Raw genomic sequence first — 15,786 nt, forward strand, 5'->3', positions numbered from 1 at the left:
TTTCGGATAAGTATATTCCAACAATTACAAACGATTATTCAAACGTGATAAAATATTTCTCGAAAAAGCTTTACTAACATAATAGCAAAAAAAGCATATTTTTCTTCATTAATTTAAAATTTCGCTCGAAAACTACTGCTCACGAAACATTCCAATAAACAAAGAAACTGTCAAACGGTTCGAATTCCGGTTGGGACATATCACAAAAATCACTTTGTTATCCTTAGTTTGGTTAGGACATTACAGGCTGATCACCTGATTGTCCGAAGGTAAGATGATCCGGAAGGCACGTTAAGCCGTTGGTCCCGGTCACTACTTACTGATGTAAGTACGTAGTCGTTACATGAGCCATGTCAGGGGCTTTTGGCGGCTCAGTAATAACCCTGACACCAGGGTTGATGAGGTTGGTAATCCACCTTACAACCCACACGATAAGAAGACCGTGACCTTGACGCATCTAGCCTGTCGGACAGGTAGGTGTAACAAGCTCTTTAGCCATGCGTTATCCGGATAGGGCTAGTACGGATTATATATCACAAGCTAAGTAGACACATAAAGTTTATTGAAGCCCGTCGATCGGTTCACAGCAATTAATATTCATACCAGTTGTTCGATTCCAAACATTATCATAACAGTTATGATCGACACGTTTTATTTGGACGTCCAATGAAAAACGGATGTTAATCAGGGACTTTCCCGAATCCAAGTTGTTTGTAAATGTTTGTTTCCTTTTGGTGATGCCTGAAAGAAATTGCTCTAGAGCAATAAGGCCGCCCAAATCGTACTGTATTCATGTGTTATGTCTGATTGTTGAAATTTAGTTCTGTGCAAAAAGTCAGATTATGATCATGATAATTATCAAGAAACATAATTATCTTGATAATTTCGAACTTCTTACATTCAAAAGTGCGCCAACTCTCTTGCGCAGTTGTCTTGTCACTCCTAATAAGAAAAAGAAGTGCTAATGACGCCTATTACCTAAGTAGAATTATTTATATTTCTACGTGTGTAAGGATAAAGTTGTCCCTAGTATTAATATAATTGCAAGCCAACTAATGTCATGAAATACCATTCATAAACTAGTCAATTTTACTGCGCTAGTATCTAATAATAGTAAATGTGACACACAGCTTGTGATTTGTAACTTAATAACGCTTGAACTATCTATCAATCAATAGGCGTACACAAGTTATTGGCCAACTTCGGCCAATCAAACTTTGCAGTAAAATAAGATCTAAGTAGACAATGGTACCAGTTCATAACATTAAGTTATATTCCATACCATCCCCCTAGCATATTATATTTCATTATCCTGTTTTTCACAGGGCCAAATTTGTTTTCGAATTCATGTTTGGATCTAAACTTATTGTCACGGGCTCAGCGGTGAAAGAAACATCGTGAGGAAATTCCCGAGAAATACATTTTCGGAGGTATGTGACCTAACCTCTATTGGACTAGATTTCCCTTTGAGGATTGGAAGACAAGCAGTCGCTTCTGTAAAAACCGTACCTGTCAAATCGTCAAGTTAGGTTAGCGGACCCTGTGTCAAAAAGATACTTTTGTAAGTATGCAGTATTTTACGAAAAGTAATAATAAAATTGCAGCAAATCATAATAAAATATACATTGCCAGTAAAGTAGCTGTGGAATTTGAGAAGCAGCATAGTTATCGTAGTTATCTGTTTGTAGGAGTAGTAGTAAAAGAAAGCGGGATTGAACTGGCGACAAAAATTCTCATACAAAATTCACATTAGAGCCTTTTCAAGTGGTAACTGGTGGCGTCAGTGCGTCGCATTTAGGACACTTACTTATATTATTATTATTTTTAAGATTTTGATTTGGTTTCATTTTTTTTTGTTAATGATTTTTGATCTTGGTTTTCGTTTTGTTTTTTTTTTTGTGTATTGTTTGATTTCCGTGTGGTTTCTGTCCTGTGTTGCAAGTAATGTACCTGTCAGTCTGTGTCTGCGGTGTCCGGGAGTAATAAATGTTTCTTTCTTTCTTTCTAAAAACAAAGCCAAGGTCAAATGGCAAACTTTTTAATTGTGTTTGTTTATTATTAATTCATTAACATTTACAAATTACACGCTATTAATACAATATTGACCTCTGAACTTTGCTATCGGTATTAATTATTCATTTTAGATTTTCCTGGAAATTGTTAAGGTTTAAGCAACTGTTTATCAGTTAAATCTTGTTTGAGCAATCAAATGGAAGAAGCGATTTCGTGTTAAATTAAATAATTATTGTAGAATTTATCGTTTCTTCGAATGTTACGTATTACACACTTGAGTAATTTATTATAACAGGGTGTTATCTTTTGAAGTGTTCAATTAGTAGGTACATGAGTTTGGTCGTAAATGTTTATTTTTTTTTAAGCGCTTTATCTTAACAACCATATTTATGGTAATGTGATCGGGGTATCGCCATTATAATGATCTATCAATTGAGTGCGAAAACAATTTTATAATGGAATTTTAACGCTAGCTCGGGAAAATAAGCAGCCGTATAGACTAACAGAATAAAAAAGCCGTGGTTTGACAAACAGCCAGATAGACAACAATAAAATGTTCCTAAAGTCTGGCCAATGAAAGTAGACAATCGTATTTATTGCAATCTTAGAAATGGCAACACTAATGTCAATGTCAAATACTCAAGACGGCGGTTGTCAGAAATTTGGTGCCATTGTTTGCGTTCTTATTTTAAAAATATTAAAAGTATCAACTCTATGACGACCGCTTGCCATATAACCATAAAGTTTTTTTTTTATTTTTTTTTGTTTTCCCCGAAGGGTACGGCAAAGGGAACTATGCCCATACAGCCATGTCTTACGTATTTTTTTTCTTGATGATTAATGAAATGATGAAAGGTGATGATGATGATGAAACCTAAGCCCCCACCCTCGGACTAGACTCCTACTCCGAACCCCAAACGAATTAACTCAAAAGTCCGCATAAACTTTCGAGTTATGAAGCGGCTTCCTGGCACGAAGCGAAAACAGGCAGATACACTTTGTTTATTGAATACTCCGATATAATAACACTCGCGAATGTCTTCCGACTAACTTAATGCGATCATTAACCACAAAACACCACTTCGTATTAATTATTTAGATTATTCAATGAAGAAAGCAACTGTCCCGTTCCAGTTTCCCGCCAAAAAGCCATAACCATAAAGTTGAAGTTGAAGTCAAAAGTATCAAATAATCTTACTCTATGTTCATGATGGGTTGCTGTGCTATTTTTTTTTTAATTTGCCCCAATTTTTCAGTGTCTACTTTCATTAGCCAGACTCTATAAGGGTTACGTTTTCTATTATTTACTATTGTTCTCAAAACTCTAGTGTTAACTAGCATAATAAAAAAGTATTGATAGTCTATAATGATTGATTGTCTATGTGTTTAAAAAGAAATAATTTTGCTCACTTCCGTTCTAACAGCCAACTACGTTGTTTTTATTTCATAATAATTAGTCTAAACGATTATTAATAACATTTTCCTTCTCAGGTTCGGAACTTTAAATATATATTTTAACGTCGCAGGTATAAGCTGTCAGTCAACGCGCCCCATTCCAAATCTTTCCATATCTTATTTAAAAACCAGGAAAAACCTCCCAGGACTTCCAGCGGAACCAATTACTCATTGTGAATGTGAGCACAACATTCTTGAGTAGGACTGCCTTATGTCCCGGTAAAAGGGGACATGTCCCGCCTTGTAGGGATGGGACTAACTGTCACGATTGTTGAATCAGTTGTTAGGTACGTTTTGCGAAGACTTTGGTAAGATTTGATTGACTATCGAATAACTCACTGTATAATTTATGTGTGATCTCAACATCATCTCCTTAGCAATATCCCGTTTTTCACATAGTCCGCTTACCTAACCTGAAGATTTGACAGGTCCGGTTTTATACAGAAGCGACTGTCTGTCTGACCTTCGAACCTGCGAAGGGAAAACCAGCCCAATACAGGTTAGGCCACATAACCTAATAAACGAAAAAGCATTTCTCGGGAATGTGGGTTTCCTGACGATGTTTTCCTTCACCGCTGAGCACTTGAAAATCATTTGTGATAGAAACATGAATCTGAAAATAAATTCGACAATCATTGGTTTAGGTGTGTGATGGATTCGAACCTGCGACCTCAAAGTGAGAGGCAAGCGTTCTACCGACTCGGCTACCACGGCTCAGGAAACCTTAGAGGGAAGGAAATAATTTACACGGGAATGTGGGACTCAATATAACCGAATCGAGAGATAACAATATCTCTCGATTCGGTTGTTATGTTATCTCTCGTAGACAATACAATACAAATACACTTTATTGCACCAAACTAAAAATAACACACTATGACATCCCTATTTTTGCAAAAACGTCGGGGTTCCAGTCGTGGCGCCTCCAGATCCCTTATTATCGCAACCCCGTGTTGAATAGACTTCTCATTTTCGAGACGGTCCAAGGCTTATTATATTTCCCGTATTTTTTACTCGAAATACAGGGAAGTGCCAAGGTTCTTGGATGTCAGTGTAAGCAGGTTAAAAATTAAATGGCGTAAATTGAGGACTTTTGAGAGTTTATGTTTTTTTGTAAATAACCTGTGGTGTGGGTGAGACGTTATCTTTTAACTAAAATGTCCTTGCGGTGTCAGACAAGATAACATAAGATTTCTAATGCAGTAAGACTGCATTTATGGCATTAAATTTAAAATATCATGCAAAAATTATAAAAAATAATACAACGTTGATTTAGGTATACACTTAAAGCTCGCCAACAAACTGTTTTGTAGTTAGGCGAAACATATTTTTTAAAACCCTAGTGTATGTTGATTTTTTATTGGATAAATAAAAAAACTCCTATCAATAATAATAATAAAAATAATAGTAATTATACATTCACATTATTTTCCCCACATTTATAAAGATTAAATAAGCTCACGGAGGAAACGTTCTTCTATCGTGTGGGTGTCAGGGTTATTACTGAGCCGCCAAAGGCCCCTCAGATGGCTCTTGTAACGATTACGTACTTACATTAGTAAGAAGTAACCGGGACCAATGACCCTCAGAAGCACGGGTTATCTTACATTCAGGCGATCGGGTGATCAGCCTGCAATGTCCTAACCAAACCAGGACCTTACAAAGTGATTTTTATGATATGTCTCCTCCGGGATTCCAACCCGGGACCTTCAGATCATGAGCCCAACGCTCAACCATTAGACCATGGAAATCGGAAGAATCTTTCAGATTATTTTGGTATTTCATGTGTGTTTTCGGCTGCCACAATTTCACCAGAATTTATTATATTATTTTGCCACAATTTTACAAAAGCTTTTCATTACCAATTTAGACTTGGAGTGAATAATAAAATATTGAATGCATTCAGCTGTTTATATTCCCGGAATTTTATTTCCGATAGTGGGATTTTGTCCTATCTAACAGGATAGACAACTAAGTCAGTGATAAATTTATTAATCTAGTATACCTACTAGGGTATAGAACCGGGAAATTCCGGGATACTGAGATTTACCGGTAATTATTAGAAGCTACACCGTGACAGAGACGGGTTTTCGCTAAATTTTGGTACTCACATAACACACAATAATTAGTGATGCGTTTCGTAGGTATGTCCCCTAACCTGTATTGGGCTGTGTTTCACTTTCGCTGGTAGGAAAGTCAGACAGGCAGTCGCTTCTGTAAAAAACCGGACCTGTCAAATCTTTAGGTTAGGTGAGCGGACCCAGTGAACACGGAATAACGCTAAGGAGATGATGATTATGAATTAGTTATGACTAACATAAGCTCTCGATTTTATCCTAATTGGGGTAGTCAGAGGTAAAATCAAAAAGCAAAAGGGCAGTCACTGAGCCCAACGAATTATTTGGTAACAGTGGTGAAATTATGAACCATTAGTTATAATTATGTCATAATTATAAAATTATTGTTTTTGTAGGTGTTTTTGGCCTATTACAGAAACAACATGTAACCAGGAGGTTTTAAGTGCAACCAGTTAATTTAATACTTTGCATGAAACTGATTGGACTTTTGCACCTTATCGTACATCCATCGCAAGATGAACTAAGTACTCACACCTCACAGAGCTTTCTGTTATACCAACATGTAGAGTTATGAATTAACTATACGGAATACTAATAAACGTGATAAACCCATTGGTTTTGGGCTCATTACATTTCTAGATGTAATAGTACGTATCAAGCATGAATGTGATTCTTCTTCTTCTATCGTGTGGGTTGTGAGGTGGATTATCAACCCCATAAACCCTGATGGATGTGATGTAAAGTGTCTTCTGATTACTTGTGGCTCTGTCTGTTCCCTAGACACACCCGAGACACTTACAAAAATACTCGTTTTACACAGACACTACACATTGACGTTATCGCACACTCACATCTGTGTGTGTAACGTCAGACGCCCATACGATTGAACACTAAAGTAAGACCGAGGGGGTGAGGTAAATCTAGCTTAGCCGCTGGTGGGGAGCAGGGATTTGCCTTTCTAATTTATACTATTCGCTAGATAGAAACCTCTGTTAGAAAGAATAGGTATCTTTTTTGCTTGCCACTTTACTGTCCAGTTGGCGTACAGACGTTGTCATCTTCTCCGCGGTTTTTCGATTATTCAGTTTCATTCTTACTGCATTATCGCCAGGAAGACGGTTATTTGACTTGCCAAATCCATTACAGGCCTAAGATTTACAACTTTTATTTACTTTTTAAAAAACCATAACTTTTTTAAAACAAATTACTTGATTTGTTATTTTTTGTATTATTTAATTTGAATGCATTATTTTTCTCTTATTTCTTTTAATCTACGTGATTAGTAAGTGTTTAAGCATACATAAACTCACGGTTCTTTCCAATCGGGGTAAGCAAAGACAAAGAATTCCATTTGCTTCGACCCTGACACACTTCTCTTGCTTCCTCCACATTCATCAATCGTTCAGTACTCTGAACCGGCACATTGACCAAACTGGAGATGTCTCTTATTCTATGTAAAGCTGATCAGTAGATCAACTGACTAAGAGACATTTCCAATTTGGTCAATGTGCCACGTCCTTGTACGTTTACATACAACCCTACAACCAGCCTTTTGCTATATATTACCGCTTTCGTAATCCAATTATCTTTCAAGTTTTAATATAAATTTGTATTATTGTGCAATAGAGTTTGAGTAGAGTTAAATATATGGACCATTACACCATGTATGTAATATGATTTTACTTCTAAATAAATATTTGTGTCCTGTAGTTATGGCTTTCTCTATCCACCATTACAGACATTATTTTATATTCAAATAGATCGAAATTTCATGGGACTGCTCAGCTGTTTATTTAAGTGACAAAACAAATTATTGTGACATAAACAAATTATTTTAATATCGTCGAAGGTATTTTCATGTCAATTTATAACCAATAAAAACATTCCTATTAATTTTCATCTAAACGCACGGCAAAATGGAGGATATATTAAGATAAAGATATTTATTTTTTGGGCTTGAGTTTTGAGCGGAGGCCTGTGCCCAACAGTGGGACGTATTTTTACGATGTCTGATACACCTACTTTAGCGGGAAAGTAATCATCATCATCACCAGCCCATTAACGTCCCCACTGCCGGGGCACGGGCCTTCGGCAAAGTAATATTGGAAACTAATTATTTATAATATTTGTCAACAAAATGACGTCAAAGTTTATTTTCAAGGTACCAAAATACATTTACACGCAATCAAACAAGGAAACAAACTTACAAGTCGTTAAATGTTTACCGTTTTTAAAAGCACAAATACATTAATCCAAAAATAACCAATGATAACGCAATAATGTACTTGTACCAGAAAAAAAGTAAATACATAGCTATTTTAACTTGAAGTTCTGACATTCTTTTCCTCTTAAACGATGAAAAAAAAATCATTATCAGATGACACGTACAATTATAGAAATATAAGGAATAAACCACTGCCCTATTTTTCCATAAAAAAGTAGTATGGACAATGCTACACCGACAAGAGCGTGGCTCTTAAATTAGTGAAGGAAAATATCATATTTTTCGCTTTTTGCACTACCTTTAACTTCCTAAGGCATGATATTTCTAGACACAATAGTTAAACAATAGGGGTTTAAATTTTAAAAGAACATTCGGTCTTACGACTATCATCTTGTTCTATATCGTGTGGATTGTGAGTACAATGACCAATCTCATCGACCACAGTGTCAGAATTATACTATAAATAATAATTACAATACAAAAACACTTTATTGCACTTAAAATAAATATTAAAAATATACAATTATGTTGATGATGATGAACCAGTTACATAGTTCGACAGGCGGGCCTTATTGTAATAATTATAGTAGGTGATAAAATAGTGTATTTGAATAAACACCATGGAAAATAGGCGTGTTCTAATGTGTATGACAAATAAACAATGTGGATCCATACCTATTCCTGGAATTATTTTCTCCCCAACGGCAACGATCAACTATTTTAAAGAATTTTTTTTTTTGTAAACGTAATTTGCAACTATAGCTGCAACATTTTATTTACTACTGTACTTAAAATCATCTCCCTAGCGCCCGTTCCTTAATGCTTAACCTAAAAGATTTGACAGGTCCGGTTTTTTACAGAAGCGACTGCCTGACTGACTTTCCAACCCGTGAAGGGATAACCAGCCCTATATAGGTTAGGTCACATACCCCCCCGAACGATATTAAATTTTTCGTCACCGCTGAGCATGTGATAATCATTTCTGATCCAAACATGAATTCGAAAAACGATTTCGAAAATAACCTTACAGTGAGAGTCAAGCGTTTTATCAACTGGGCTACCGCGGCTCCGCAACTGTACCTAAAATACACAATTACCCCATAGTATTTATTATTCCTTATTCTATGTCCACAGTGAACACCTCGTAAGCGCTTTTTTTTTTGAAAAATCACATTCAAATGTGATTGTTTTTAACAAACAAAACCTTGCAATTGACACGCTAGCTCAATTTTTATCTGAAATGAAATTAATTTAATCTTCTTCGTATTGTGTGGGTTATAAGGTTGAATACCAGCCTCATCGACCGTGGTGTCAGGGTTATGATTGAGCCGCATAAGGCCCCGATTACTCACTTACATCAGTAAGTAGTAACCGGTACCAACGGCTTAACGTGCCTTTCGATGCTCGGATCATCCTACTTTCAGACAATCTGGTGATCAGCCTGTATATATATATATATCCTAACCAAACTGTGGATCACGAAGGGATTTTTGTGATATGTCCCCAACGGGATTTGTTGAAGAAAATAATAAAAATAGGAACACAATTAATAGAAATAATTAATGTGATTTTTCAAAAAGACGCTTGTAAGGCTCGTCCCCTATTACACGGGACTTAAATATAGCTGGCGAGTGGATGTATATACTATTATACCTCTGCCTTTGTCGGGGATACAAGCCAGGTGCTATGTTATGTTATGTCAATACATAGACATATAGTACAATAGGATGTCTGTCTTTCCTTTGGGTGTTTACGCCATGTTTGCTCTTATCTCGAGAACCATTAAATAAATGTCGTTAGGTTTTCAAATCAATTTACTAAATTCCCGTCTTTTCAAATAGAAAACGCCGCAGATACAATTTGAAATCAAGATCCTGAGAAAACTTTTAAGTAAGTACCTATTCATAGGTAAATAATTTGAAGTCTGTCAACGATTTTGAGGAAGCTTTGAAGTAAAATGTGGGTTAATTACGGTTTTATTATGAATGACGAGGACCAGGAGGATGATTCAATCAAATATAACCTGATTAAATGTCTCGTGAGACATAAGTAAAGTGATTTTATTTATTAGAAAGAAAGAAATAAATTATTTATTATTAGAGGACGCCACAGTAACAAAACAAAAATAGTAGGAAAAAAAAACTTACACCAAATCACAATTATTAACAGAAACGTAAAAGGAACAGAAATCTAAATATATAAAAGGAGAAACTGACTGACTGACATATCAACGCACAGCCTTAACGGCTAAACGTAGGCACTTGAAATTTGGAAGGGACGTAGCTTAGGTACCGGAGAGGAGCACTAAGAAAGGAATTCCCGAAATTCCCACGGGAACGGGAATTAGCGGGAAAATCCTTTTGTATGAAAAATCTAAACCACTTAAGTTAGACGCTTTACACACACAAAGATCTTTATTTTATAACACGCCACGCGGACGAAGTCGTAGCGGGCAAAAGCTAGTTAATAATAAAATACAAAATATTACGTCAGAACATACATAAAGCACCAGACTAAAAAGGTCACCTATTGACGTTACAACTGACTCTAGATAACTAGGTCTTGTCTTTGTGTGTGTCTTCCCTGACGTCCTTTTATAATAAACAATTTCTATTCTATTCTACTACATAAAATTATTTGCATAATGGTGCTAATTCCTGTAGACGCCACCTCATTTTCTTTTAAGTTAAATCTGTCATTTTCTTATACACCGAAAACGAAAGGGACGGGTAATCGCCAAGCATAAACTTTATGGAACACACGTCAATTTGAAGCGCAAATAAAAAAAGTACATCGACTAATAAGCCGACAGAAGTTGACAGCACACGTCAAACGGTTTGCATACCAGCGAGATATATTTTTAATTCGCCCGGGTTATTCATTCATTTACTCATTCTTCCTAAAATTAAGAGCTGTCAATCATCCGTCTCTTTCCTTTTCGGCGGATAAGAAAATGACAGATATAACTAAAAATTAGAAGTTGTGCAGGATTCGAGGCCAATGCATCTTTTAATAATTCAGCCAAATTGTCTCCTTCTTTGCACAACATGATAACGAGAGGAATAATTAAGATTAATAACTTGTTTACTATGAATAAGATGCCCGATTTAACCTTCGGTTTTAAAACAGTTACATCGCTTGATATTAAATTGATCACTTCGACATTGTAACGTTTACGATATGGGAGCATTCGATAATATCACAAATATACACTGGCTTACAAAAGTAGGTACTGCATTTTTAAATTAATTTCTTTCTTAAATATAGAAGTTTTAAAATAAAAGACGTTTTAAAGATAATTTTATCGCCTTTGTAACTTGTATACAAAATTAAACTCTTTTTCGAGTCCTTTTTTATTTCGAAAGCTTTTCTTGTGTACTTTAAAAGTAAAATTATATTTTTTAATACAATAAGTTATTTTGTTTTGTCTAACAAAAAAGCACTTTGTAGACTTTCCCTGGTTTGGTCAGAACATTGCAATTTGAAATCACGTAATTCTCCAAAACATAAAATGTTTCTGTGCTTTAAATAAACGGTCCCAACTTCTATTTACTAAAGTATATATAAGTTTATAGTCAATGAGACTGATTGCAAGATAAAACAACAAAAAAAAAAACTAATTATTCCCATTATCACTGTTTGAAATCGAAGTGTAAAGTGCCTCTTTATCGACTTAAACCTCCAACTAATACGGTGTCAAGTAGGTATCAATGAAGGCGCCAGTGAAAGGTGATAATTGACGATTGCAATAAATTGTGTGAGCTTGATAAAAGCTGAAACTTTACGATAACGCTAAAATTATTAACTATGCCCCGGCCCGGGTTCGAATCCCGGTGGGGACATATCACAAAAATCACTTTACGATCCCTAGTTTGGTCAGGACATTACAGGCTGATCACCCGATCATCCGACAGTAAGATGATCCGTGTTTCGGAAGGCAGGTTAAGCTGTTGATCCTAGTTACTACGTACTGATGTAAGCATGTAGTCGTTAAATGAGTCATGTCAGGGGCCGTTGCCGGCTCAATAATAACCCTGACACCAGTGTTGATGAGGTTGGTAATCCACCTCATAACCCACACGATAAGAAGAAGAATAACTTTGAGACCCTTGTAGATATAATCTTCTTCTATCGTCCCATAACAACCCTGGTCTCAGGATTAATATTGTTTGGGTTACCCCCAGAGAACTACTGAATGCATTAGTATGGCATCTACATATCTCTAAGAAGGCTTTAAGGTAAAAATTATGAATTATGGCGTTGACGACTCTCCGAACGGCGACTCCCGCTACGGCGAGTTTGTTTACGGCGCGTTAGCTTTATTTTCCCTTTCAAATTCAAAATTCAAAAATCAGCTAGAAATCAGCTATTCATCAAACAGAAATGTATTTTTAGGAAATAAACCAGCATTACCCGTTATTATGTTTTAATTATGATAATAACCGCGGAAACTTAAAACAATGAATATACCTACCAGCATGACTAAAATTAGGAAATAAGAAAACAAATGACAGTCGCGACGTCAAACTACTTGCCTTAGACAGACTCCCCGGTGTCGCTGTCAAGGTCATAATTGAAAATTGTTCCCACTCAGGCGAAGCCGAATCGAATGGCTTGACTTTTGTCTAGCCAATGTAAATGTGATTGCAAAATTAATAATCCTCACAGAAGTATCACGACTTGTCCATTTAAAATGTAATTTCCGAGCCCTTCTGTCATTATATTGTCATTTTTGTTCGTAATATTAAAATAACTTGGACGTAATTAAAAGCGTATTATGAAGTAAGTAGCTACTTTAGTGAGAGTTTACTTAAAATGTATTTTTGGCTGAGCAGAAATAAGACATTTGTAAAGTAGGCGTGTTAGGTTTTTTTTTACGTGGGTTTCAGGAGTCGAGGCTTTGATAAAAAAAGCATAATCCTCATTGCCCTACTAAACAACTAGGGATCAACATAGTTGAGTAGGTTTAAAGCTACCTAGTTGTATTTAGATCCTTAGGTTTAGACCTACTTAGGGACCTACCTACTAATTACCTGCCTACATTTTAGTGCTCAGTAGTCGGACAGCGGGTACGGTTAGCTGTATTTTATGTTACTTTGTATACGTACCTAATTTTATCAGTTTTATTTTTGACTCCATTAAATTAAAATTACAAAACTATATAAAAACTTATCCATTTAGGTACCTTTTATAATTTTGATTAGTCATATAGGTAATTCTATTGTTTCGTTATAGGTATGTTAAAAAATTCCTATCATTTATAAAAAACTTAGCAAAAATCTTTTTACATGTAGGTTGGTAGGCTCTTTTCTGTGTTATAATCTCCATTGCTTGTTAACCACCGAACTTCATCGAAGCCTATAAAAATAACCACTACAAACACAAAACCTACCTGAAATCCTCGCTGAAATTCCTTGGAACGGCTGATTTCAGAAAAATCAACCGTCTAAAATATATCCCTGAATTTCAGGCATCCATACACATTCACTATGTAAATCCAACACGTAACTGCTTGTTGTTTATTTTCTTTATAAACAATTCACAAAAAGAAAACACTTCAAAACACGCGATGATAAAATGTTGTATTAACACAATAGTCAAATTCTGTCAATATTGTGATTTCACGTCAATCAAAAAAGTAAAAAGCTGGCCACTTTTATTTTACATTTAAAATTCATCACTGTTTAAAAAAATCATTCTAAATTCAATTGTCAGATTTTCTTTTTATAATTCGAATTGATTTTCACGCAGCCGATCCGCGTTCGAGATTTGAAAGCGCGACAAACGGTAACGTGCTAACCGTTTGACTGCCCGAAGGGAACTGAGAAGCCTCCCGACCAAATACCTGCAAAGGCACGCACACTAGTGCATTTTACGCATACAACACAAGCAGAACTTGCGCTTTAAGCTCTGTCCCCACGTGCCGCGCTTTTTTTTTTGTTGTTCTTTTTTTCTTCGACAGCGAATCAGTTGTAATTTATACGCGGTGACGTAAAAATTAAATCCGTCGTTTCCGGTAACGGGATTTGGGATTATTTTTTGGGTTGTGGAACGAAGGTCGTTATAAATATAGCTCTGTGTTGCAATACTCTTGTTTAAAACAGTGAGGACGCTCATTTGATTGTCCAAAGTTACTAATATCTTAGAAACTTTTCAGACAATATGATTGTGATCTTGTTTGTAATGAGCTCGAATTAATTGAGTTCAGAAAACTTGTTTTGAACACTTTAATTTGTTATCTGAACTAATTGGCAGTTAACTTTTTAAAATGTTTATGAAAGCAATGTTGTTTTTTTTTTCGTACCTACTTGTTTAATTATAAGTGACGTTATAATTTTCTGATTAAAATACGTTTCTGTTTATAAGCTCGAGATAAATTTTGAATATACCGTGCAAAAAATACATGTTTACCTACAGTAAATAATAGGGTAAAATAAAATTTGACCATGCTGGTAACCACTATCAACTCCGCGTATGAAATGTTACACTTTTTTCCTTATGAAATTATCGTCGTCATAATTCCATCCATCCTGCGCGCGCTAGTTGACCGGTGGGACTCTACGATGCTGGCTCGCTGGATTCGGCTGCACGTAGTCGTATGATTGGCCGCCAGCGTCGGGGAGTCCATCCGGACTTGCCATTTTAATATATTTGTATGTTACTAACACTAGTTTTGTAAGCTTGCAATTTTACTAACAAATATGGATGTAATCAATGTGGATGAGTCCGAAATAAATGATTATTATTATTATAATTCGTACAAAAACAAAGAGAAAAAAAACTTTGCTTGTTAAAAATGTCCAGTTTTGAGAAAATCAATGTACAAACTGGTAAAATCTTCCATCGTTCTTAACTTGCATCATTCCAATGTCGGTACAACAACTATACGAACTATAACAACATTACAAGTATATCAACCTTCCAAATAATAAAAAATAATACCGCCTCGTCACTACAACTATTAAAGCGGTTTACTTGTTAGCGACACGAGGCACTGCACGCCTAGGTAAATAAATCAGACACCACGCGGGTTAAGGGCTTGTCTGCATGCGGCGACCGGTAAAATTTTACTACTGACATAAAAATGACAGTTGTTTTATTTCTAAACAGATTTGGATACTCGTAAATTTAAGACATCAAACGCCACAATACATTTGCAGGCCCATTTGGCATGGTAACTACGTCCCACTGCTGGGCTAATGGCAATTACGTGGAGGGGATATAAAGCATACTCGCTTCGCTTGCTGTATTTGGTATGATGGAATGATTAAATTATTAGAAATGTTACTAAATAGACGGAAGGGTGTTAGTGACATCGTAACAAAAACTATGAGGGATGATAAAACCCATGATTCTGAGTTAATATCAATTGGAATTTCCGTCGCAAAAATATGGAACTCTAATAAAAGAAAAAATAAATTTCCGGTCAAGTAGTTAAAGCCATATACGACAAATCTACAACAAGTCACGTCATAAAAAAGTATAATAAATAAGTAATATTTGATTTGATTACTTACTTATAAGTACAGTCATGAGCAATAATATAATGTACTTTATGACTCTGTCGCACTAACATATTTGACATTTCGTGAGACTTACAGTTCAATTTGTCAAAAAAGTTAATGTGACATGGTACCAAAGTGTATACATATTAATGCTCGTGACCGTGCATCATTTAAGGATAACATGGGCGAGCATGCATGAAGACTAATGAAAGTGGAAGAAGCGAAACATGATAATATCGATCCTATAGATAGATAGACGGATAGATACCTAAATTAATTATTTATTGACAGGATACAGAAAAGCACAAAAGGCGGCCTTATTGCTAGTACAGCAACAGTAATAGTTTGGCTGCGAGAGTGTGCTGCCGCCAAAGGATGTTTTCGTGGTACCGAACTGAGCATAGTACCCCGCTAGCCACAAGTTGGTAGTGTGACTAGGGATCGACGATCCGACGGTGTTATGTTGGAATTTGTATATATGCGTCACGCTGTATAAACTTTGATAGCGCGT

At 35.7% G+C, this 15,786-nt stretch overlaps 1 protein-coding gene across 1 annotated transcript in view; it reads right to left on the minus strand.

The window, feature by feature from the left end:
- The window catches only part of LOC126374852 (hemicentin-1-like), a 423,187-nt gene extending 409,612 nt beyond the window's left edge, over window positions 1-13,575 (minus strand). The window contains exon 1 of the mRNA XM_050021604.1: window positions 13,163-13,575. The gene's annotated coding sequence lies outside the window, so the exon portion shown is untranslated. The remainder of the gene's footprint in view (window positions 1-13,162) is intronic.
- Window positions 13,576-15,786: the final 2,211 nt, after the last annotated feature.

Source organism: Pectinophora gossypiella, chromosome 18, assembly GCF_024362695.1.
Source record: "Pectinophora gossypiella chromosome 18, ilPecGoss1.1, whole genome shotgun sequence".
In the NCBI taxonomy this organism is placed as follows: Eukaryota; Metazoa; Arthropoda; class Insecta; order Lepidoptera; family Gelechiidae; genus Pectinophora; species Pectinophora gossypiella.